The 22,829-nt window shown below is 37.4% G+C and overlaps 14 non-coding genes across 14 annotated transcripts; all 14 read left to right on the forward strand.

The window, feature by feature from the left end:
- The first annotated feature begins 270 nt into the window (after nucleotides 1-270).
- Nucleotides 271-433, forward strand: LOC134985698 (U1 spliceosomal RNA). The gene has a single exon (XR_010191866.1). It is a non-coding gene; the product is annotated as a U1 spliceosomal RNA (small nuclear RNA).
- Nucleotides 434-585: 152 nt separating this feature from the next.
- Nucleotides 586-748, forward strand: LOC134985746 (U1 spliceosomal RNA). The gene has a single exon (XR_010191906.1). It is a non-coding gene; the product is annotated as a U1 spliceosomal RNA (small nuclear RNA).
- Nucleotides 749-1,423: 675 nt separating this feature from the next.
- LOC134985718 (U1 spliceosomal RNA) lies at nucleotides 1,424-1,587 on the forward strand. Its single transcript, XR_010191884.1, has one exon. It is a non-coding gene; the product is annotated as a U1 spliceosomal RNA (small nuclear RNA).
- Nucleotides 1,588-1,739: 152 nt separating this feature from the next.
- Nucleotides 1,740-1,902, forward strand: LOC134985801 (U1 spliceosomal RNA). The gene has a single exon (XR_010191953.1). It is a non-coding gene; the product is annotated as a U1 spliceosomal RNA (small nuclear RNA).
- A 671-nt stretch (nucleotides 1,903-2,573) lies between these two features.
- LOC134985721 (U1 spliceosomal RNA) lies at nucleotides 2,574-2,738 on the forward strand. Its single transcript, XR_010191886.1, has one exon. It is a non-coding gene; the product is annotated as a U1 spliceosomal RNA (small nuclear RNA).
- Nucleotides 2,739-2,890: 152 nt separating this feature from the next.
- Nucleotides 2,891-3,052, forward strand: LOC134985821 (U1 spliceosomal RNA). Its single transcript, XR_010191969.1, has one exon. It is a non-coding gene; the product is annotated as a U1 spliceosomal RNA (small nuclear RNA).
- A 671-nt stretch (nucleotides 3,053-3,723) lies between these two features.
- On the forward strand, nucleotides 3,724-3,887 carry LOC134985707 (U1 spliceosomal RNA). Its single transcript, XR_010191875.1, has one exon. It is a non-coding gene; the product is annotated as a U1 spliceosomal RNA (small nuclear RNA).
- A 4,094-nt stretch (nucleotides 3,888-7,981) lies between these two features.
- Nucleotides 7,982-8,055, forward strand: TRNAS-ACU (transfer RNA serine (anticodon ACU)). The gene has a single exon. It is a non-coding gene; the product is annotated as a tRNA-Ser (tRNA).
- A 2,270-nt stretch (nucleotides 8,056-10,325) lies between these two features.
- Nucleotides 10,326-10,399, forward strand: TRNAS-ACU (transfer RNA serine (anticodon ACU)). The gene has a single exon. It is a non-coding gene; the product is annotated as a tRNA-Ser (tRNA).
- A 2,266-nt stretch (nucleotides 10,400-12,665) lies between these two features.
- On the forward strand, nucleotides 12,666-12,739 carry TRNAS-ACU (transfer RNA serine (anticodon ACU)). The gene has a single exon. It is a non-coding gene; the product is annotated as a tRNA-Ser (tRNA).
- A 2,265-nt stretch (nucleotides 12,740-15,004) lies between these two features.
- TRNAS-ACU (transfer RNA serine (anticodon ACU)) lies at nucleotides 15,005-15,078 on the forward strand. Its single transcript has one exon. It is a non-coding gene; the product is annotated as a tRNA-Ser (tRNA).
- A 1,096-nt stretch (nucleotides 15,079-16,174) lies between these two features.
- Nucleotides 16,175-16,248, forward strand: TRNAS-ACU (transfer RNA serine (anticodon ACU)). The gene has a single exon. It is a non-coding gene; the product is annotated as a tRNA-Ser (tRNA).
- A 4,610-nt stretch (nucleotides 16,249-20,858) lies between these two features.
- On the forward strand, nucleotides 20,859-20,932 carry TRNAS-ACU (transfer RNA serine (anticodon ACU)). The gene has a single exon. It is a non-coding gene; the product is annotated as a tRNA-Ser (tRNA).
- Nucleotides 20,933-22,028: 1,096 nt separating this feature from the next.
- Nucleotides 22,029-22,102, forward strand: TRNAS-ACU (transfer RNA serine (anticodon ACU)). Its single transcript has one exon. It is a non-coding gene; the product is annotated as a tRNA-Ser (tRNA).
- The last annotated feature ends 727 nt before the right edge of the window (nucleotides 22,103-22,829 follow it).

The raw sequence follows: 22,829 nt of genomic DNA on the forward strand, positions 1-22,829 counted from the left end.
CCCACTGCTTGGATGACATCACCATATGCAAATCCATCTGCTGCAGGCCTTCCCCCAGGAATGCTTGCACTAGTTGTTGCATTTGGTTTGTTGTTTGGGGGTGCTTCAGTATTAGGCAGCCTTCTGCCCTCCCATGTTCATCTGAAAATATGTGTTCTCCCTGCAGTTGTTGTCCCCAGATGAGAGTTCCCTTGTGCTGCCTCAGTTGAATATTCTTTACTTGACAGAGATGTGCCTGAGCAGCGGCCCTCCCCAGCCCTATCCCAAATCATACTTATTTTGCATAGGAGATACCATGGTCATGAAGATTGCTCTCCCAGGGTGAGGTTCATTCATTGCATTCTGGGTATGCTGACCCCTGTGATTTCCCCAAATGTGGGAAACTTGACTGCATTATTTGTGGTAGTGGGGGATGTGTTTGTGCTTTCCTCTGGTCAGCTCTGGTAAAAGTCAGATTTCTTTGTCTCAGATCTTCCTCTAGCCTTGTTCTTCTTTCGAGAGTTCCCTTGTGCTGCCTCAGTTGGATCTCCTTTACTTGACAGGGGGGTGCCCAAGCAGCGACCCTCCCCAGCTCTAGCCCAACTCCTACTTACCTGCCAGGTGAGATACTATGATCATGAAGGTGCTTCTCCCAGGGCAAGGCTCACCCATTGCACTCTGGGTGTGCTGCCCCTGTGATTTCCCCAAATGTGGGAAACTTGACTGCATAATTTGTGTTTCCACTGGTCGGCTTTCATATAATTCAGATCTCTTTGTCTCAGGTCTCTCTCCAGCCTAGTTTGCAGTCTGTTTCCACTTCTTTTTTTTTTGAGCCCCTCCCTTCTATACCCTTGTGCACTATCCTGACTTCTCCTCCTGTCTGCTTACTTTGTGCCTTCCAATGCACAATGCAAACTACAGGTAGTGCTGCAGGGCCCACAAACTTTTACTTGCATTACAGAGCAGCTCTGGAGCTGTTACAGTGCCAAGCTGCTGCAAGAAATCAGCTTGAATGCTTCAGGGGCTGGGGCATTGCCAACATGAGCCCCACACCGAAGGAGGGTGGGGGTGTTTAATGCGAACTAAGGGTCATCCAAGCGCCGCAAATGGCCGCCATTCCCTGCATACCCCTTTTCTCTTTTCATATGCAGATGAGGGTTCCAGCCAACTTTGGCCCACTGCTTGGATGACATCACTGTATGCAAATCCGTCTTCTGCAGACCTTCCCCCAGGAATGCTTGTACTAGTTGTTGCATTTGGTTTGTGGTTTGGGGGTGCTTCAGTATTAGGCAGCCTTCTGTCCTCCCATGTTCATCTGAAAATATGTGTTCTCCCTGCAGTTGTTGTCCCCAGATGAGAGTTCCCTTGTGCTGCCTCAGTTGAATCTCCTTTACTTGACAGAGATGTGCCTGAGCAGCGGCCCTCCCCAGCCCTATCCCAAAGCATACTTATTTTGCATAGGAGATATCATGGTAATGAAGACTGTTATCCCAGGGTGAGGTTCATTCATTGCATTCTGGGTATGCTGACCCCTGTGATTTCCCCAAATGTGGGAAACTCGACTTCATTATTTGTGGTAGTGGGGGACTGTGTTTGTGCTTTCCTCTGGTCAGCTCTGGTAAAAGTCAGATTTATTTGTCTCAGATCTTCCTCTAGCCTTGTTCTTCTTTCGAGAGTTCCCTTGTGCTGCCTCAGTTGGATCTCCTTCACTTGACAGGGGGGTGCCCGAGCAGCGACCCTCCCCAGCTCTAGCCCAACTCCTACTTACCTGCCAGGTGAGATACTATGATCATGTAGGTGCTTCTCCCAGAGCAAGGCTCACCCATTGCACTCTGGGTGTGCTGCCCCTGTGATTTCCCCAAATGTGGGAAACTTGACTGCATAATTTGTGTTTCCCCTGGTCGGCTCTCGTATAATTCAGATCTCTTTGTCTCAGGTCTCTCTCCAGCCTAGTTTGCTGTCTGTTTCCACTTCTCTTTTATTGAGCCGCTCCCTTCTATGCCCTTGCGCACTATTCTGACCTCTCCTGTCTGCTTACTTTGTGCCTTCCAACGCACAATGCAAATTACAGGTAGTGCTGCAGGGCCCACGCCCTTTTACATGCTTTACAGAGCAGCTCTGGAGCTGTTACAGTGCCCAGCTGCTGCAAGAAATCAGCTTGAATGCTTCAGGGGCTGGGGCATAGCCAACATGAGCCCCACACCGAAGGAGGGTGGAGGTGTTTAATGTGAATTAGGGGTCATCCAAGCGCCGGAAAAGGCCGCCATGCCCTGCACGCCCCTTTTCTCTTTTCATATGCAGACAAGGGTTGAAGCCAACTTTGACCCACTGCTTGGATGACATCACCATATGCAAATCCATCTGCTGCAGGCCTTCCCCCAGGAATGCTTGCACTAGTTGTTGCATTTGGTTTGTTGTTTGGGGGTGCTTCAGTATTAGGCAGCCTTCTGCCCTCCCATGTTCATCTGAAAATATGTGTTCTCCCTGCAGTTGTTGTCCCCAGATGAGAGTTCCCTTGTGCTGCCTCAGTTGAATATTCTTTACTTGACAGAGATGTGCCTGAGCAGCGGCCCTCCCCAGCTCTATCCCAAATCATACTTATTTTGCATAGGAGATACCATGGTCATAAAAGATTGTTCTCCCAGGTTGAGGTTCATTCATTGCATTCTGGGTATGCTGACCCCTGTGATTTCCCCAAATGTGGGAAACTTGACGGCATTATTTGTGGTAGTGGGGGACTGTGTTTGTGCTTTCCTCTGGTCAGCTCTGGTAAAAGTCAGATTTCTTTGTCTCAGATCTTCCTCTAGCCTTGTTCTTCTTTCGAGAGTTCCCTTGTGCTGCCTCAGTTGGATCTCCTTCACTTGACAGGGGGGTGCCCGAGCAGCGACCCTCCCCAGCTCTAGCCCAACTCCTACTTACCTGCTAGGTGAGATACTATGATCATGAAGGTGCTTCTCCCAGGCAAGGCTCACCAATTGCACTCTGGGTGTGCTGCTCCTGCGATATCCCCAAATGTGGGAAACTTGACTGCATAATTTGTGTTTCCCCTGGTCGGCTCTCGTATAATTCAGATCTCTTTGTCTCATGTCTCTCTCCAGCCTAGTTTGCTGTCTGTTTACACTTCTCTTTTCTTGAGCCACTCCCTTCTATGCCCTTGCGCACTATCTTGACTTCTCCCGTCTGCTTACTTTGTGCCTTCCAACGCACAATGCGAACTACAGGTAGTGCTGCAGGGCCCACACCCTTTTAGTTGCCTTACAGAGCAGCTCTGGAGCTATTACAGTGCCTAGCTGCTGCAAGTAATCAGCTTGAATGCTTCAGGGGCTGGGGCATAGCCAACATGAGCCCCACACCGAAGGAGGGTGGAGGTGTTTAATGCGAACTAGGGGTCTTCCAAGCGCCGCAAAAGGCTGCCATGCCCTGCACGCCCCTTTTTTCTTTTCATATGCAGACGAGGGTTGAAGCCAACTTTGACCCACTGCTTGGATGACATCACCATATGCAAATCCATCTGCTGCAGGCCTTCCCCCAGGAATGCTTGCACTAGTTGTTGCATTTGGTTTGTTGTTTGGGGGTGCTTCAGTATTAGGCAGCCTTCTGCCCTCCCATGTTCATCTGAAAATATGTGTTCTCCCTGCAGTTGTTGTCCCCAGATGAGAGTTCCCTTGTGCTGCCTCAGTTGAATCTTCTTTACTTGACAGAGATGTGCCTGAGCAGCGGCCCTCCCCAGCTCTATCCCAAATCATACTTATTTTGCATAGGAGATACCATGGTCATGAAGATTGTTCTCCCAGGTTGAGGTTCATTCATTGCATTCTGGGTATGCTGACCCCTGTGATTTCCCCAAATGTGGGAAACTTGACGGCATTATTTGTGGTAGTGGGGGACTGTGTTTGTGCTTTCCTCTGGTCAGCTCTGGTAAAAGTCAGATTTCTTTGTCTCAGATCTTCCTCTAGCCTTGTTCTTCTTTCGAGAGTTCCCTTGTGCTGCCTCAGTTGGATCTCCTTCACTTGACAGGGGGGTGCCCGAGCAGCGACCCTCCCCAGCTCTAGCCCAACTCCTACTTACCTGCCCGGTGAGATACTATTAAGTTGATTTTTGAAAGAAAACAATACTGTCAATATACTATTAAAACAAATTAAAATGGTAAAAGTTATTGTACTTTAAGTAAAAATAAATGAGCTAAAATATCAATCCCAGTTTTGGATTACTTTAATTAACAAAAAAAATGCATATAGCAGAGGATAGTTTCAATCTGCCTACCTCTGGGTTATGGGCCCAGCATGCTTCCATTGCAGTACTCTGCTGCACATGTAAGTGCAAGAGATCCTGAAGCACTCACTCATCATGGGAAAGTACCAATGTGTTTCTTCGTTGGTTGATCTAAGAAACATCTTACAAAAACTCTCCAGATTATTGACTTTCTAAAGTTTTTCTAGGAAACGTTCTAGATGAATGCTTATTAGCCTTTGTCAGTATGCACTTTTGCAAAGTGTCTCTGTTGCGCAATCAGATAGTGTGTTCGGTTACTAACCAAAAGGTTGATGGTTCAATCCCACCTAGGGATGTAATTGACCTTGTGATCAGGTTTTGGTGATCTTTAAGTAGACAAGTCAAAATTTCAAACCCCCTCTTATGATGTAGGGTACCTGGCCTTCTCTGATGTAACCAGAGTTCGTTTTGATTAAGTGATTTTATAAAAAACAGCTAGGAAGCACAATTTAGCAGTGGGTTGCAGAGAAAAAGAAATATGCTGGCAAAAAAAATCCAATTGAGTGATTAAACAGCTCTTCATTTTCTGGCTTTATTTTTATGCTAACAAATTTGTTCTCTGAAAAGTGTCCACAAAGCCAAGTCTCTGATTAACACCTTTGTAGGGATGGTTTTTCACCTATTACTAAATTAAACTTGCTTTATTGGAAAGGCAGCAAGATGCATCCTCATTTCAATTTCTACTGAAATAATACAGGTTGACACCAGGAAACATTAACGCCACTGCATCCTTGCTGCTTTCTCATGTGGAAGTCTGTTTAATGTGAAAACAAGGTGATATCTAATTAGCACACAGGTAAGGAATTAAGAAAATCTTTATTTAAGGGTGAAGATGTTTCTCACAAAATCGTTGCCCCAATGCATCATTGAAATTCAAGCTGGAAAGATGATTTTAATATATCACTTGTACATTTTGTATTGCTCTTCTGGTGACAATGTAGTTTGTTTTTGTCAATTACCCTTTTAATAATAGGGTAAAGAAAATTAAGTGGATTTTTTAAAGAAAACTATACTGTCAATATACTATTCAAACAAATTAAAATGGTAAAAGTTATTGTACTTCAAGTAAAAATAAAAGAGCAAAAATATCAATCCCAGTTTTGATTACTTAAATTAACAAAAAAAATGCATATAGCAAAGGATAGTTTCAATCTGCCTACCTCTGGGTTATGGGCCCAGCATGCTTCCATTGCAGTACTCTGCTGCACATGTAAGTGCAAGAGATCCTGAAGCACTCACTCATCATGAGAAAGTACCAATGTGTTTCTACGTTGGTTGATGGAAGAAACATTTTACAAAAACTCTCCAGATTATTGACTTTTAAAGTTTTTCTAGGAAACGTTCTAGATGTATGCTTATTAGCCTTTGTCAGAATGTACTTTTTGCGAAGTGTCTCTGTGGCGCAATCGGTTAGTGTGTCCGGTTACTAACCAAAAGGTTGGTGGTTCAATCCCACCTATGGACGTAATTGACCTTGTTATCAGATTTTGGTGATCTTTAAGTAGACAAGTCAAAATTTCAAACCCCCTGTTATGGTGTAGGGTACCTGGCCTTTTCTGATGTAATCAGAGTTAGATTTGATTCAGTGATTTAATAAAAACAGCTAGGAAGCACAATTTAGCAGTGGGTTGCAGAGAAAAAGAAATATGCTGGCAAAAAAAATCCAATTGAGTGATTAAACAGCTCTTCATTTTCTGGCTTTATTTTTATGCTAACAAATTTGTTCTCTGAAAAGTGTCCACAAAGCCAAGTCTCTGATTAACACCTTTGTAGGGATGGTTTTTCACCTATTACTAAATTAAACTTGCTTCATTGGAAAGGCAGCAAGATGCATCCTCATTTCAATGTCTACTGAAATAATAAAGGTTGACACCAGGAAACATTAACGCCACTGCATCCTTGCTGCTTTCTCATGTAGAAGTCTGTTTAATGTGAAAACAAGGTGATATCTAATTAGCACACAGGTAAGGAATTAAGAAAATCTTTATTTAAGGGTGAAGATGTTTCTCACAAAATCGTTGCCCCAATGCATCATTGAAATTCAAGCTGGAAAGATGATTTTAATATATCACTTGTACATTTTGTATTGCTCTTCTGGTGACAATGTAGTTTGTTTTTGTCAATTACCCTTTTAATAATAGGGTAAAGAAAATTAAGTGGATTTTTTAAAGAAAACTATACTGTCAATATACTATTAAAACAAATTAAAATGGTAAAAGTTATTGTACTTTAAGTAAAAATAAAAGAGCAAAATTATCAATCCCAGTTTTGATTACTTAAATTAACAAAAAAAATGCATATAGCAAAGGATAGTTTCAATCTGCCTACCTCTGGGTTATGGGCCCTGTATGCTTCCATTGCAGTACTCTGCTGCACATGTAAGTGCAAGAGATCCTGAAGCACTCACTCATCATGGGAAAGTACCAATGTGTTTCTTCATTGGTTGATGGAAGAAACATCTTACAAAAACTCTCCAGATTATTGACTTTTTAAAGTTTTTCTAGGAAACGTTCTAGATGTATGCTTATTAGACTTTGTCAGTATGTACTTTTTGCAAAGTGTCTCTGTGGCGCAATCGGTTAGTGTGTCCGGCTACTAACCAAAAGGTTGGTGGTTCAATCCCAACCAGGGACGTAATTGACATTGTTATCAGGTTTTGGTGATCTTTAAGTAGACAAGTCAAAATTTCAAACCCCCTGTTATGGTGTAGGGTACCTGGCCTTCTCTGATGTAATCAGAGTTAGATTTGATTCAGTGATTTTATAAAAACAGCTAGGAAGCACAATTTAGCAGTGGGTTGCAGAGAAAAAGAAATATGCTGGCAAAAAAAATCCAATTGAGTGATTAAACAGCTCTTCATTTTCTGGCTTTATTTTTATGCTAACAAATTTGTTCTTTGAAAAGTGTCCACAAAGCCAAGTCTCTGATTAACACCTTTGTAGGGATGGTTTTTCACCTATTACTAAATTAAACTTGCTTCATTGGAAAGGCAGCAAGATGCATCCTCATTTCAATGTCTACTGAAATAATACAGGTTGACACCAGGAAACATTAACGCCACTGCATCCTTGCTGCTTTCTCATGTAGAAGTCTGTTTAATGTGAAAACAAGGTGATATCTAATTAGCACACAGGTTAGGAATTAAGAAAATCTTTATTTAAGGGTGAAGATGTTTCTCACAAAATTGTTGCCCCAATGCATCATTGAAATTCAAGCTGGAAAGATGATTTTAATATATCACTTGTACATTTTGTATTGCTCTTCTGGTGACAATGTAGTTTGTTTTTGTCAATTACCCTTTTAATAATAGGGTAAAGAAAATTAAGTGGATTTTTTAAAGAAAACTATACTGTCAATATACTATTAAAACAAATTAAAATGGTAAAAGTTATTGTACTTTAAGTAAAAATAAAAGAGCAAAAATATCAATCCCAGTTTTGATTACTTAAATTAACAAAAAAAAATGCATATAGCAAAGGATAGTTTCAATCTGCCTACCTCTGGGTTATGGGCTCAGCATGCTTCCATTGCCGTACTCTGCTGCACATGTAAGTGCAAGAGATCCTGAAGCACTCACTCATCATGGGAAAGTACCAATGTGTTTCTTCGTTGGTTGATGGAAGAAACATCTTACAAAAACTCTCCAGATTATTGACTTTTTAAAGTTTTTCTAGGAAACGTTCTAGATGTATGCTTATTAGCCTTTGTCAGTATGTACTTTTTGCAAAGTGTCTCTGTGGCGCAATCGGTTAGTGTGTCTGGCTACTAACCAAAAGGTTGGTGGTTCAATCCCACCCAGGGATGTAATTGACCTTGTTATCAGATTTTGGTGATCTTTAAGTAGACAAGTCAAAATTTCAAACCCCCTGTTATGGTGTAGGGTACCTGGCCTTCTCTGATGTAATCAGAGTTAGATTTGATTCATTGATTTTATAAAAACAGCCAGGAAGCACAATTTAGCAGTGGGTTGCAGAGAAAAAGAAATATGCTGGCAAAAAAAAAATCCAATTGAGTGATGAAACAGCTCTTCATTTTCTGGCTTTATTTTTATGCTAACAAATTTGTTCTCTGAAAAGTGTCCACAAAGCCAAGTCTCTGATTAACACCTTTGTAGGGATGGTTTTTCACCTATTACTAAATTAAACTTGCTTCATTGGAAAGGCAGCAAGATGCATCCTCATTTCATTGTCTACTGAAATAATACAGGTTGACACCAGGAAACATTAACGCCACTGCATCCTTGCTGCTTTCTCATGTAGAAGTCTGTTTAATGTGAAAACAAGGTGATATCTAATTAGCACACAGGTAAGGAATTAAGAAAATCTTTATTTAAGGGTGAAGATGTTTCTCACAAAATCGTTGCCCCAATGCATCATTGAAATTCAAGCTGGAAAGATGATTTTAATATATCACTTGTACATTTTGTATTGCTCTTCTGGTGACAATGTAGTTTGTTTTTGTCAATTACCCTTTTAATAATAGGGTAAAGAAAATTAAGTGGATTTTTTTAAGGAAAACTATACTGTCAATATACTATTAAAACAAATTAAAATGGTAAAAGTTATTGTACTTTAAGTAAAAATAAAAGAGCAAAAATATCAATCCCAGTTTTGATTACTTAAATTAACAAAAAAAAATGCATATAGCAAAGGATAGTTTCAATCTGCCTACCTCTGGGTTATGGGCCCAGCATGCTTCCATTGCAGTACTCTGCTGCACATGTAAGTGCAAGAGATCCTGAAGCACTCACTCATCATGGGAAAGTACCAATGTGTTTCTTCGTTGGTTGATGGAAGAAACATCTTACAAAAACTCTCCAGATTATTGACTTTTTAAAGTTTTTCTAGGAAACGTTCTAGATGTATGCTTATTAGACTTTGTCAGTATGTACTTTTTGCAAAGTGTCTCTGTGGCGCAATCGGTTAGTGTGTCCGGCTACTAACCAAAAGGTTGGTGGTTCAATCCCAACCAGGGACGTAATTGACATTGTTATCAGGTTTTGGTGATCTTTAAGTAGACAAGTCAAAATTTCAAACCCCCTGTTATGGTGTAGGGTACCTGGCCTTCTCTGATGTAATCAGAGTTAGATTTGATTCATTGATTTTATAAAAACAGCTAGGAAGCACAATTTAGCAGTGGGTTGCAGAGAAAAAGAAATATGCTGGCAAAAAAAATCCAATTGAGTGATTAAACAGCTCTTCATTTTCTGGCTTTATTTTTATGCTAACAAATTTGTTCTTTGAAAAGAGTCCACAAAGCCAAGTCTCTGATTAACACCTTTGTAGGGATGGTTTTTCACCTATTACTAAATTAAACTTGCTTCATTGGAAAGGCAGCAAGATGCATCCTCATTTCAATGTCTACTGAAATAATACAGGTTGACACCCGGAAACATTAACGCCACTGCATCCTTGCTGCTTTCTCATGTAGAAGTCTGTTTAATGTGAAAACAAGGTGATATCTAATTAGCACACAGGTTAGGAATTAAGAAAATCTTTATTTAAGGGTAAAGATGTTTCTCACAAAATTGTTGCCCCAATGCATCATTGAAATTCAAGCTGGAAAGATGATTTTAATATATCACTTGTACATTTTGTATTGCTCTTCTGGTGACAATGTAGTTTGTTTTTGTCAATTACCCTTTTAATAATAGGGTAAAGAAAATTAAGTGGATTTTTTAAAGAAAACTATACTGTCAATATACTATTAAAACAAATTAAAATGGTAAAAGTTATTGTACTTTAAGTAAAAATAAAAGAGCAAAAATATCAATCCCAGTTTTGATTACTTAAATTAACAAAAAAAAAATGCATATAGCAAAGGATAGTTTCAATCTGCCTACCTCTGGGTTATGGGCCCAGCATGCTTCCATTGCAGTACTCTGCTGCACATGTAAGTGCAAGAGATCCTGAAGCACTCACTCATCATGGGAAAGTACCAATGTGTTTCTTCGTTGGTTGATGGAAGAAACATCTTACAAAAACTCTCCAGATTATTGACTTTTTAAAGTTTTTCTAGGAAACGTTCTAGATGTATGCTTATTAGCCTTTGTCAGTATGTACTTTTTGCAAAGTGTCTCTGTGGCGCAATCGGTTAGTGTGTCTGGCTACTAACCAAAAGGTTGGTGGTTCAATCCCACCCAGGGATGTAATTGACCTTGTTATCAGATTTTGGTGATCTTTAAGTAGACAAGTCAAAATTTCAAACCCCCTGTTATGGTGTAGGGTACCTGGCCTTCTCTGATGTAATCAGAGTTAGATTTGATTCATTGATTTTATAAAAACAGCTAGGAAGCACAAGTTAGCAGTGGGTTGCAGAGAAAAAGAAATATGCTGGCAAAAAAAATCCAATTGAGTGATTAAACAGCTCTTCATTTTCTGGCTTTATTTTTATGCTAACAAATTTGTTCTTTGAAAAGTGTCCACAAAGCCAAGTCTCTGATTAACACCTTTGTAGGGATGGTTTTTCACCTATTACTAAATTAAACTTGCTTCATTGGAAAGGCAGCAAGATGCATCCTCATTTCAATGTCTACTGAAATAATACAGGTTGACACCAGGAAACATTAACGCCACTGCATCCTTGCTGCTTTCTCATGTAGAAGTCTGTTTAATGTGAAAACAAGGTGATATCTAATTAGCACACAGGTTAGGAATTAAGAAAATCTTTATTTAAGGGTGAAGATGTTTCTCACAAAATTGTTGCCCCAATGCATCATTGAAATTCAAGCTGGAAAGATGATTTTAATATATCACTTGTACATTTTGTATTGCTCTTCTGGTGACAATGTAGTTTGTTTTTGTCAATTACCCTTTTAATAATAGGGTAAAGAAAATTAAGTGGATTTTTTAAAGAAAACTATACTGTCAATATACTATTAAAACAAATTAAAATGGTAAAAGTTATTGTACTTTAAGTAAAAATAAAAGAGCAAAAATATCAATCCCAGTTTTGATTACTTAAATTAACAAAAAAAAATGCATATAGCAAAGGATAGTTTCAATCTGCCTACCTCTGGGTTATGGGCCCAGCATGCTTCCATTGCCGTACTCTGCTGCACATGTAAGTGCAAGAGATCCTGAAGCACTCACTCATCATGGGAAAGTACCAATGTGTTTCTTCGTTGGTTGATGGAAGAAACATCTTACAAAAACTCTCCAGATTATTGACTTTTTAAAGTTTTTCTAGGAAACGTTCTAGATGTATGCTTATTAGACTTTGTCAGTATGTACTTTTTGCAAAGTGTCTCTGTGGCGCAATCGGTTAGTGTGTCCGGCTACTAACCAAAAGGTTGGTGGTTCAATCCAAACCAGGGATGTAATTGACATTGTTATCAGGTTTTGGTGATCTTTAAGTAGACAAGTCAAAATTTCAAACCCCCTGTTATGGTGTAGGGTACCTGGCCTTCTCTGATGTAATCAGAGTTAGATTTGATTCATTGATTTTATAAAAACAGCTAGGAAGCACAATTTAGCAGTGGGTTGCAGAGAAAAAGAAATATGCTGGCAAAAAAAATCCAATTGAGTGATTAAACAGCTCTTCATTTTCTGGCTTTATTTTTATGCTAACAAATTTGTTCTTTGAAAAGTGTCCACAAAGCCAAGTCTCTGATTAACACCTTTGTAGGGATGGTTTTTCACCTATTACTAAATTAAACTTGCTTCATTGGAAAGGCAGCAAGATGCATCCTCATTTCAATGTCTACTGAAATAATACAGGTTGACACCAGGAAACATTAACGCCACTGCATCCTTGCTGCTTTCTCATGTAGAAGTCTGTTTAATGTGAAAACAAGGTGATATCTAATTAGCACACAGGTTAGGAATTAAGAAAATCTTTATTTAAGGGTGAAGATGTTTCTCACAAAATTGTTGCCCCAATGCATCATTGAAATTCAAGCTGGAAAGAAGATTTTAATATATCACTTGTACATTTTGTATTGCTCTTCTGGTGACAATGTAGTTTGTTTTTGTCAATTACCCTTTTAATAATAGGGTAAAGAAAATTAAGTGGATTTTTTAAAGAAAACTATACTGTCAATATACTATTAAAACAAATTAAAATGGTAAAAGTTATTGTACTTTAAGTAAAAATAAAAGAGCAAAAATATCAATCCCAGTTTTTATTACTTAAATTAACAAAAAAAAATGCATATAGCAAAGGATAGTTTCAATCTGCCTACCTCTGGGTTATGGGCCCAGCATGCTTCCATTGCAGTACTCTGCTGCACATGTAAGTGCAAGAGATCCTGAAGCACTCACTCATCATGGGAAAGTACCAATGTGTTTCTTCGTTGGTTGATGGAAGAAACATCTTACAAAAACTCTCCAGATTATTGACTTTTTAAAGTTTTTCTAGGAAACGTTCTAGATGTATGCTTATTAGCCTTTGTCAGTATGTACTTTTTGCAAAGTGTCTCTGTGGCGCAATCGGTTAGTGTGTCTGGCTACTAACCAAAAGGTTGGTGGTTCAATCCCACCCAGGGATGTAATTGACCTTGTTATCAGATTTTGGTGATCTTTAAGTAGACAAGTCAAAATTTCAAACCCCCTGTTATGGTGTAGGGTACCTGGCCTTCTCTGATGTAATCAGAGTTAGATTTGATTCATTGATTTTATAAAAACAGCTAGGAAGCACAATTTAGCAGTGGGTTGCAGAGAAAAAGAAATATGCTGGCAAAAAAAATCCAATTGAGTGATGAAACAGCTCTTCATTTTCTGGCTTTATTTTTATGCTAACAAATTTGTTCTCTGAAAAGTGTCCACAAAGCCAAGTCTCTGATTAACACCTTTGTAGGGATGGTTTTTCACCTATTACTAAATGAAACTTACTTCATTGGAAAGGCAGCAAGATGCATCCTCATTTCAATTTCTACTGAAATAATACAGGTTGACACCAGGAAACATTAACGCCACTGCATCCTTGCTGCTTTCTCATGTGGAAGTCTGTTTAATGTGAAAACAAGGTGATATCTAATTAGCACACAGGTAAGGAATTAAGAAAATCTTTATTTAAGGGTGAAGATGTTTCTCACAAAATCGTTGCCCCAATGCATCATTGAAATTCAAGCTGGAAAGATGATTTTAATATATCACTTGTACATTTTGTATTGCTCTTCTGGTGACAATGTAGTTTGTTTTTGTCAATTACCCTTTTAATAATAGGGTAAAGAAAATTAAGTGGATTTTTTAAAGAAAACTATACTGTCAATATACTATTCAAACAAATTAAAATGGTAAAAGTTATTGTACTTCAAGTAAAAATAAAAGAGCAAAAATATCAATCCCAGTTTTGATTACTTAAATTAACAAAAAAAATGCATATAGCAAAGGATAGTTTCAATCTGCCTACCTCTGGGTTATGGGCCCAGCATGCTTCCATTGCAGTACTCTGCTGCACATGTAAGTGCAAGAGATCATGAAGCACTCACTCATCATGGGAAAGTACCAATGTGTTTCTTCGTTGGTTGATGGAAGAAACATTTTACAAAAACTCTCCAGATTATTGACTTTTTAAAGTTTTTCTAGGAAACGTTCTAGATGTATGCTTATTAGCTTTTGTCAGAACGCATTTTTAGCGAAGTGTCTCTGTGGCGCAATCGGTTAGTGTATCCGGCTACTAACCAAAAGGTTGGTGGTTCAATCCCACCCAGGGACGTAATTGACCTTGTTATCAGATTTTGGTGATCTTTAAGTAGACAAGTCAAAATTTCAAACCCCCTGTTATGGTGTAGGGTACCTGGCCTTTTCTGATGTAATCAGAGTTAGATTTGATTCAGTGATTTAATAAAAACAGCTAGGAAGCACAATTTAGCAGTGGGTTGCAGAGAAAAAGAAATATGCTGGCAAAAAAAATCCAATTGAGTGATTAAACAGCTCTTCATTTTCTGGCTTTATTTTTATGCTAACAAATTTGTTCTTTGAAAAGTGTCCACAAAGCCAAGTCTCTGATTAACACCTTTGTAGGGATGGTTTTTCACCTATTACTAAATTAAACTTGCTTCATTGGAAAGGCAGCAAGATGCATCCTCATTTCAATGTCTACTGAAATAATACAGGTTGACACCAGGAAACATTAACGCCACTGCATCCTTGCTGCTTTCTCATGTAGAAGTCTGTTTAATGTGAAAACAAGGTGATATCTAATTAGCACACAGGTTAGGAATTAAGAAAATCTTTATTTAAGGGTGAAGATGTTTCTCACAAAATTGTTGCCCCAATGCATCATTGAAATTCAAGCTGGAAAGATGATTTTAATATATCACTTGTACATTTTGTATTGCTCTTCTGGTGACAATGTAGTTTGTTTTTGTCAATTACCCTTTTAATAATAGGGTAAAGAAAATTAAGTGGATTTTTTAAAGAAAACTATACTGTCAATATACTATTAAAACAAATTAAAATGGTAAAAGTTATTGTACTTTAAGTAAAAATAAAAGAGCAAAAATATCAATCCCAGTTTTGATTACTTAAATTAACAAAAAAAAATGCATATAGCAAAGGATAGTTTCAATCTGCCTACCTCTGGGTTATGGGCCCAGCATGCTTCCATTGCAGTACTCTGCTGCACATGTAAGTGCAAGAGATCCTGAAGCACTCACTCATCATGGGAAAGTACCAATGTGTTTCTTCGTTGGTTGATGGAAGAAACATCTTACAAAAACTCTCCAGATTATTGACTTTTTAAAGTTTTTCTAGGAAACGTTCTAGATGTATGCTTATTAGCCTTTGTCAGTATGTACTTTTTGCAAAGTGTCTCTGTGGCGCAATCGGTTAGTGTGTCTGGCTACTAACCAAAAGGTTGGTGGTTCAATCCCACCCTGGGATGTAATTGACCTTGTTATCAGATTTTGGTGATCTTTAAGTAGACAAGTCAAAATTTCAAACCCCCTGTTATGGTGTAGGGTACCTGGCCTTCTCTGATGTAATCAGAGTTAGATTTGATTCATTGATTTTATAAAAACAGCTAGGAAGCACAATTTAGCAGTGGGTTTCAGAGAAAAAGAAATATGCTGGCAAAAAAAATCCAATTGAGTGATGAAACAGCTCTTCATTTTCTGGCTTTATTTTTATGCTAACAAATTTGTTCTCTGAAAAGTGTCCACAAAGCCAAGTCTCTGATTAACACCTTTGTAGGGATGGTTTTTCACCTATTACTAAATTAAACTTGCTTCATTGGAAAGGCAGCAAGATGCATCCTCATTTCAATGTCTACTGAAATAATACAGGTTGACACCAGGAAACATTAACGCCACTGCATCCTTGCTGCTTTCTCATGTAGAAGTCTGTTTAATGTGAAAACAAGGTGATATCTAATTAGCACACAGGTAAGGAATTAAGAAAATCTTTATTTAAGGGTGAAGATGTTTCTCACAAAATCGTTGCCCCAATGCATCATTGAAATTCAAGCTGGAAAGATGATTTTAATATATCACTTGTACATTTTGTATTGCTCTTCTGGTGACAATGTAGTTTGTTTTTGTCAATTACCCTTTTAATAATAGGGTAAAGAAAATTAAGTGGATTTTTTAAAGAAAACTATACTGTCAATATACTATTAAAACAAATTAAAATGGTAAAAGTTATTGTACTTTAAGTAAAAATAAAAGAGCAAAAATATCAATCCCAGTTTTGATTACTTAAATTAACAAAAAAAAATGCATATAGCAAAGGATAGTTTCAATCTGCCTACCTCTGGGTTATGGGCCCAGCATGCTTCCATTGCCGTACTCTGCTGCACATGTAAGTGCAAGAGATCCTGAAGCACTCACTCATCATGGGAAAGTACCAATGTGTTTCTTCGTTGGTTGATGGAAGAAACATCTTACAAAAACTCTCCAGATTTTTGACTTTTTAAAGTTTTTCTAGGAAACGTTCTAGATGTATGCTTATTAGCCTTTGTCAGTATGTACTTTTTGCAAAGTGTCTCTGTGGCGCAATCGGTTAGTGTGTCTGGCTACTAACCAAAAGGTTGGTGGTTCAATCCCACCCAGGGATGTAATTGACCTTGTTATCAGATTTTGGTGATCTTTAAGTAGACAAGTCAAAATTTCAAACCCCCTCTTATGGTGTAGGGTACCTGGCCTTCTCTGATGTAATCAGAGTTAGATTTGATTCATTGATTTTATAAAAACAGCTAGGAAGCACAATTTAGCAGTGGGTTTCAGAGAAAAAGAAATATGCTGGCAAAAAAAATCCAATTGAGTGATGAAACAGCTCTTCATTTTCTGGCTTTATTTTTATGCTAACAAATTTGTTCTCTGAAAAGTGTCCACAAAGCCAAGTCTCTGATTAACACCTTTGTAGGGATGGTTTTTCACCTATTACTAAATTAAACTTGCTTCATTGGAAAGGCAGCAAGATGCATCCTCATTTCAATGTCTACTGAAATAATACAGGTTGACACCAGGAAACATTAACGCCACTGCATCCTTGCTGCTTTCTCATGTAGAAGTCTGTTTAATGTGAAAACAAGGTGATATCTAATTAGCACACAGGTAAGGAATTAAGAAAATCTATATTTAAGGGTGAAGATGTTTCTCACAAAATCGTTGCCCCAATGCATCATTGAAATTCAAGCTGGAAAGATGATTTTAATATATCACTTGTACATTTTGTATTGCTCTTCTGGTGACAATGTAGTTTGTTTTTGTCAATTACCCTTTTAATAATAGGGTAAAGAAAATTAAGAGGATTTTTTTAAGGAAAACTATACTGTCAATATACTATTAAAACAAATTAAAATGGTAAAAGTTATTGTACTTTAAGTAAAAATAAAAGAGCAAAAATATCAATCCCAGTTTTGATTACTTAAATTAACAAAAAAAAATGCATATAGCAAAGGATAGTTTCAATCTGCCTACCTCTGGGTTATGGGCCCAGCATGCTTCCATTGCAGTACTCTGCTGCACATGTAAGTGCAAGAGATCCTGAAGCACTCACTCATCATGGGAAAGTACCAATGTGTTTCTTCGTTGGTTGATGGAAGAAACATCTTACAAAAACTCTCCAGATTATTGACTTTTTAAAGTTTTTCTAGGAAACGTTCCAGATGTATGCTTATTAGCCTTTGTCAGTATGTACTTTTTACAAAGTGTCTCTGTCGCGCAATCGGTTAGTGTGTCTGGCTACTAACCGAAAGGTTGGTGGTTCAATCCCACCCAGGGACGTAATTGACCTTGTTATCAGATTTTGGTGATCTTTAAGTAGACAAGTCAAAATTTCAAACCCCCAGTTATGGTGTAGGGTACCTGGCCTTCTCTGATGTAATCAGAGTTAGATTTGATTCAGTGATTTTATAAAAACAGATAGGAAGCACAATTTAGCAGTGGGTTGCAGAGAAAAAGAAATATGCTGGCAAAAAAAATCCAATTGAGTGATTAAACAGCTCTTCATTTTCTGGCTTTATTTTTATGCTAACAAATTTGTTCTCTGAAAAGTGTCCACAAAGCCAAGTCTCTGATTAACACCTTTGTAGGAATGGTTTTTCACCTATTACTAAATTAAACTTGCTTCATTGGAAAGGCAGAAAGATGCATCCTCATTTCAATTTCTACTGAAATAATACAGGTTGACACCAGGAAACATTAACGCCACTGCATCCTTGCTGCTTTCTCATGTGGAAGTCTGTTTAATGTGAAAACAAGGTGATATCTAATTAGCACACAGGTAAGGAATTAAGAAAATCTTTATTTAAGGGTGAAGATGTTTCTCACAAAATCGTTGCCCCAATGCATCATTGAAATTCAAGCTGGAAAGATGATTTTAATATATCACTTGTACATTTTGTATTGCTCTTCTGGTGACAATGTAGTTTGTTTTTGTCAATTACCCTTTTAATAATAGGGTAAAGAAAATTAAGTGGATTTTTTAAAGAAAACTATACTGTCAATATACTATTAAAACAAATTAAAATGGTAAAAGTTATTGTACTTTAAGTAAAAATAAAAGAGCCAAAATATCAATCCCAGTTTTGGATTACTTTAATTAACAAAAAAAAATGCATATAGTAGAGGATAGTTTCAATCTGCCTACCGCTGGGTTATGGGCCCAGCATGCTTCCATTGCTGTACTCTGCTGCACATGTAAGTGCAAGAGATCCTGAAGCACTCACTCATCATGGGAAAGTACCAATGTGTTTCTTCATTGGTTGATAGAAGAAACATCTTACAAAAACTCTCCAGATTATTGACTTTTTAAAGTTTTTCTAGGAAACGTTCTAGATGTATGCTTATTAGACTTTGTCAGTATGTACTTTTTGCAAAGTGTCTCTGTGGCGCAATCGGTTAGTGTGTCCGGCTACTAACCAAAAGGTTGGTGGTTCAATCCCAACAACGGACGTAATTGACCTTGTTATCAGATTTTGGTGATCTTTAAGTAGACAAGTCAAAATGTCAAACCCCCTTTTTGGTGGTGTAGGGTACCTGGCCTTCTCTGATGTAATCAGAGTTAGATTTGATTCAGTGATTTTATAAAAACAGCTAGGAAGCACAATTTAGCAGTGGGTTGCAGAGAAAAAGAAATATGCTGGCAAAAAAAATCCAATTGAGTGATTAAACAGCTCTTCATTTTCTGGCTTTATTTTTATGCTAACAAATTTGTTCTTTGAAAAGTGTCCACAAAGCCAAGTCTCTGATTAACACCTTTGTAGGGATGGTTTTTCACCTATTACTAAATTAAACTTGCTTCATTGGAAAGGCAGCAAGATGCATCCTCATTTCAATGTCTACTGAAATAATACAGGTTGACACCAGGAAACATTAACGCCACTGTATCCTTGCTGCTTTCTCATGTGGAAGTCTGTTTAATGTGAAAACAAGGTGATATCTAATTAGCACACAGGTAAGGAATTAAGAAAATCTTTATTTAAGGGTGAAGATGTTTCTCACAAAATCGTTGCCCCAATGCATCATTGAAATTCAAGCTGGAAAGATGATTTTAATATATCACTTGTACATTTTGTACTGCTCTTCTGGTGACAATGTAGTTTGTTTTTGTCAATTACCATTTTAATAATAGGGTAAAGAAAATTAAGTGGATTTTTGAAAGAAAACAATACTGTCAATATACTATTAAAACAAATTAAAATGGTAAAAGTTATTGTACTTTAAGTAAAAATAAAAGAGCCAAAATATCAATCCCAGTTTTGGATTACTTTAATTAACAAAAAAAAAATGCATATAGCAGAGGATAGTTTCAATCTGCCTACCGCTGGGTTATGGGCCCAGCATGCTTCCATTGCAGTACTCTGCTGCACATGTAAGTGCAAGAGATCCTGAAGCACTCACTCATCATGGGAAAGTACCAATGTGTTTCTTCGTTGGTTGATGGAAGAAACATCTTACAAAAACTCTCCAGATTATTGACTTTTTAAAGTTTTTCTAGGAAACGTTTTAGATGAATGCTTATTAGCCTTTGTCAGTATGTGCTTTTGCAAAGTGTCTCTGTGGCGCAATCAGTTAGTGTGTATGGCTATTAACCAAAAAGTTGGTGGTTCAATCCCACCCAGGGACGTAATTGACCTTGTTATCAGATTTTGGTGATCTTTAAGTAGACAAGTCAAAATTTCAAACCCCCTCTTATGGTGTAGGGTACCTGGCCTTCTCTGATGTAATCAGAGTTAGATTTGATTCAGTGATTTTATAAAAACAGCTAGGAAGCACAATTTAGCAGTGGGTTGCAGAGAAAAAGAAATATGCTGGCAAAAAAATCCAATTGAGTGATTAAACAGCTCTTCATTTTCTGGCTTTATTTTTATGCTAACAAATTTGTTCTCTGAAAAGTGTCCACAAAGCCAAGTCTCTGATTAACACCTTTGTAAGGATGGTTTTTCACCTATTACTAAATTAAACTTGCTTCATTGGAAAGGCAGCAAGATGCATCCTCATTTCAATGTCTACTGAAATAATACAGGTTGACACCAGGAAACATTAACGCCACTGCATCCTTGCTGCTTTCTCTTGTGGAAGTCTGTTTAATGTGAAAACAAGGTGATATCAAATTAGCACACAGGTAAGGAATTAAGAAAATCTTTATTTAAGGGTGAAAATGTTTCTCACAAAATCGTTGCCCCAATGCATCATTGAAATTCAAGATGGAAAGATGATTTTAATATATCACTTGTACATTTTGTATTGCTCTTCTGGTGACAATGTAGTTTGTTTTTGTCAATTACCATTTTAATAATAGGGTAAAGAAAATTAAGTGGATTTTTAAAAGAAAACAATACTTTCAATATACTATTAAAACAAATTAAAATGGTAAAAGTTATTGTACTTTAATGAAAAATAAAAGAGCAAAAATATCAATCCCAGTTTTGGATTACTTTAATTAACAAAAAAAATGCATATAGCAGAGGATAGTTTTAATCTGCCTACCTCTGGGTTATGGGCCCAGCATGCTTCCATTGCAGTACTTTGCTGCACATGTAAGTGCAAGAGATCCTGAAGCACTCAGTCATCATGGGAAAGTACCAATGTGTTTCTTCGTTGGTTGATGGAAGAAACATCTTACAAAAACTCTCCAGATTATTGACTTTTTAAAGTTTTTCTAGGAAACGTTCTAGATGTATGCTTATTAGCCTTTGTCAGTATGTACTTTTTGCAAAGTGTCTCTGTGGCGCAATCGGTTAGTGTGTCTGGCTACTAACCAAAAGGTTGGTGGTTCAATCCCACCCTGGGATGTAATTGACCTTGTTATCAGATTTTGGTGATCTTTAAGTAGACAAGTCAAAATTTCAAACCCCCTGTTATGGTGTAGGGTACCTGGCCTTCTCTGATGTAATCAGAGTTAGATTTGATTCATTGATTTTATAAAAACAGCTAGGAAGCACAATTTAGCAGTGGGTTTCAGAGAAAAAGAAATATGCTGGCAAAAAAAATCCAATTGAGTGATGAAACAGCTCTTCATTTTCTGGCTTTATTTTTATGCTAACAAATTTGTTCTCTGAAAAGTGTCCACAAAGCCAAGTCTCTGATTAACACCTTTGTAGGGATGGTTTTTCACCTATTACTAAATTAAACTTGCTTCATTGGAAAGGCAGCAAGATGCATCCTCATTTCAATGTCTACTGAAATAATACAGGTTGACACCAGGAAACATTAACGCCACTGCATCCTTGCTGCTTTCTCATGTAGAAGTCTGTTTAATGTGAAAACAAGGTGATATCTAATTAGCACACAGGTAAGGAATTAAGAAAATCTTTATTTAAGGGTGAAGATGTTTCTCACAAAATCGTTGCCCCAATGCATCATTGAAATTCAAGCTGGAAAGATGATTTTAATATATCACTTGTACATTTTGTATTGCTCTTCTGGTGACAATGTAGTTTGTTTTTGTCAATTACCCTTTTAATAATAGGGTAAAGAAAATTAAGTGGATTTTTTAAAGAAAACTATACTGTCAATATACTATTAAAACAAATTAAAATGGTAAAAGTTATTGTACTTTAAGTAAAAATAAAAGAGCAAAAATATCAATCCCAGTTTTGATTACTTAAATTAACAAAAAAAAATGCATATAGCAAAGGATAGTTTCAATCTGCCTACCTCTGGGTTATGGGCCCAGCATGCTTCCATTGCCGTACTCTGCTGCACATGTAAGTGCAAGAGATCCTGAAGCACTCACTCATCATGGGAAAGTACCAATGTGTTTCTTCGTTGGTTGATGGAAGAAACATCTTACAAAAACTCTCCAGATTTTTGACTTTTTAAAGTTTTTCTAGGAAACGTTCTAGATGTATGCTTATTAGCCTTTGTCAGTATGTACTTTTTGCAAAGTGTCTCTGTGGCGCAATCGGTTAGTGTGTCTGGCTACTAACCAAAAGGTTGGTGGTTCAATCCCACCCAGGGATGTAATTGACCTTGTTATCAGATTTTGGTGATCTTTAAGTAGACAAGTCAAAATTTCAAACCCCCTGTTATGGTGTAGGGTACCTGGCCTTCTCTGATGTAATCAGAGTTAGATTTGATTCATTGATTTTATAAAAACAGCTAGGAAGCACAATTTAGCAGTGGGTTTCAGAGAAAAAGAAATATGCTGGCAAAAAAAATCCAATTGAGTGATGAAACAGCTCTTCATTTTCTGGCTTTATTTTTATGCTAACAAATTTGTTCTCTGAAAAGTGTCCACAAAGCCAAGTCTCTGATTAACACCTTTGTAGGGATGGTTTTTCACCTATTACTAAATTAAACTTGCTTCATTGGAAAGGCAGCAAGATGCATCCTCATTTCAATGTCTACTGAAATAATACAGGTTGACACCAGGAAACATTAACGCCACTGCATCCTTGCTGCTTTCTCATGTAGAAGTCTGTTTAATGTGAAAACAAGGTGATATCTAATTAGCACACAGGTAAGGAATTAAGAAAATCTTTATTTAAGGGTGAAGATGTTTCTCACAAAATCGTTGCCCCAATGCATCATTGAAATTCAAGCTGGAAAGATGATTTTAATATATCACTTGTACATTTTGTATTGCTCTTCTGGTGACAATGTAGTTTGTTTTTGTCAATTACCCTTTTAATAATAGGGTAAAGAAAATTAAGAGGATTTTTTTAAGGAAAACTATACTGTCAATATA

The sequence above is a fragment of the Pseudophryne corroboree genome (genome assembly GCF_028390025.1).
Source record: "Pseudophryne corroboree isolate aPseCor3 chromosome 7 unlocalized genomic scaffold, aPseCor3.hap2 SUPER_7_unloc_1, whole genome shotgun sequence".
Taxonomy (NCBI): domain Eukaryota; kingdom Metazoa; phylum Chordata; class Amphibia; order Anura; family Myobatrachidae; genus Pseudophryne; species Pseudophryne corroboree.